General features: G+C 34.4%; 1 pseudogene; it reads right to left on the minus strand.

Moving 5' to 3' along the window:
- Positions 1-312: 312 nt before the first annotated feature.
- On the minus strand, positions 313-1,687 carry LOC149182770 (guanylate kinase 1-like; annotated as a pseudogene).
- Positions 1,688-2,111: the final 424 nt, after the last annotated feature.

A 2,111-nucleotide genomic window follows, 5' to 3' on the forward strand; every position in this document is an offset into this window, starting at 1 on the left:
GCGCTAATTTTTTTATTTAAGAATGGATTCCCACATAGGTACCAAGGCTAAGAAATGGTCTCAGAAATACAATTCTCCAGAAAATGTTCACTTACATATTATTTAATGCTCTTCCATTTGATGGCATACCCCCATACACTATTACTTTTTGATCCATTAATGATGCAGAATGAATGGGTAGAAGCTTGACATACGCCTTTGATCCATTAATGATGCAGAATCACTGGGTAGAAGATCGACGTCCGCCAAAACTACGTTTATTTTTCATGCCAAAGGATGGCCCACATTTAGTAAAACCTTACAAAATGCCATTTAAAGAATTGAAACATGGAAATTACAAAGAAAATAAAATAGGTACTCAGAGGACTTGGTGAGATCATTTGCTTCAGCTAATGGTAAGAACCCCTCATTCAAGCCAAGAATTTCCTTCATATGGGAAATATTGTATTTAAAATAATTTTCTTTCTTTCAGCTCAAAATTTCAACCCCTCTAATGTACACAAAGCCTAAAGAAGTATCCTACCTTGAGACTTTGATAGCATGTCTCCAAGTTATCATTAACGAAAATGTGGTCAAACAGCATCAAGTGTCTTCCAAGCTTGAGCTTTTCCTTTGAATTTCTCAGATGTTTTTGGATATGATCATCTTCTTTTATTCCCTTGGAGTAAAGTACCCTTTATCAAATTCCATATCTATGATACTGATTTTTAACATTATGTATTTTCTATTTACCTTCTACCATAACAATATAAAACCTAAACCAAATTTTTTTATGTACCTTTCACACAAGAGTTTCTCAAGATCTTCAAATGATGGTGTACATAGAAAGATTAAAAGAGCATCTAATGTATTTTTCCTCACAACCCTTGCCCCCTGAACATCTATATCCAAAATGCATCTCTGCAATTGACACTTAAGTAAGCGAACTTTGAGGTTAAACTAAACCAAAATCACCTAACTGTTATTCAAACTAACAGAAAGGAGGAACAATTAAAGAAAAATTGCTATGTCCAACACTAGTTTAAGAATCCATTACTGAAAACTATCCAAAAGTCATTAAAAAGGGATCAAGTCAAATACCTTCTACGCATCATCCATTGCCTCCACAACTGCAATAATTGTTCCATACAAATTTCCATGGACATTTGCAGATTCAAGGAAGTTTACTTGTAGGACCTCCATTTCCATAACCCAACATTGGGTAAAGTGATAATATACTCTAGCCATCTCTTTCTCTCTTGGAATCCATGTTGTATAACTTACAAAGAACCCAAAAATAGATGGAAATTATTTCATGAGTTTAGATATTGATGTTCCCTTACCAACACAAGATGGTTCACTAATCACCACTGGTTAAGGAATGTCACCTATCACACACTCGCTTCAAGCTACAACTTCCTTCCTTTGTACCTCTTTTTGTTCTATAATGAAAGGAGTGTCAACCTACTCATATCGAATATTAAGTTAGTATTGATCTTTTAAAATTTCATTGAAAAAAACAAATGAATCTAACCTCTAGAAACCAAATGTTATTTTAATGTTCAATGTTATATCAACATGATTATAACCTCTAGAAACCAAATGTTATCCTTTGGTTCAGAATTCCCACCAAGAATAAATATCCGATCATAGTTCATAGGTACAACCGAGTGGCACGTTAAGGTGATGGTTTGGTTCCTAAAACCATTGGAGTAATCTTGTGAGCATAATAAAATTATATGAACCTTGTTAAATGAATGAACTCAGCTGAGATAGGTTTGTCAGTTAGTCATCCAGCTTACCATTTGTCAGTCAATGTATCAAGAATTTTCACATCATTAGCCATGATACCTCCTTGATCCCCTCCAAATATGTACTGCTAGAAGGTAATGACATCTTTTGTCTCAATGGACTTAGAAACACTATCACCATCATATCTATGCACTAGAACAATGAATTTCATGTGTGTTGTACAATAATTTTTCGCACTCCCTGTCTCATACCCTGAGATGTCGAACTTTTCCCAAAATGTGGCAAATCAACAAAAGTTGTCAATGAATTCACCATGAAAAACATTGATCAGAGCATCCCTGAAGAAAAGAAGAAGAAATGCCTTGAAGTCATTCTGGAAG

The sequence above is a fragment of the Pinus tabuliformis genome, chromosome 3_2 (genome assembly GCF_031772625.1).
Source record: "Pinus tabuliformis cultivar Carrire ecotype Pingquan chromosome 3_2, CPIR1, whole genome shotgun sequence".
Lineage (NCBI taxonomy): Eukaryota > Viridiplantae > Streptophyta > Pinopsida > Pinales > Pinaceae > Pinus > Pinus tabuliformis.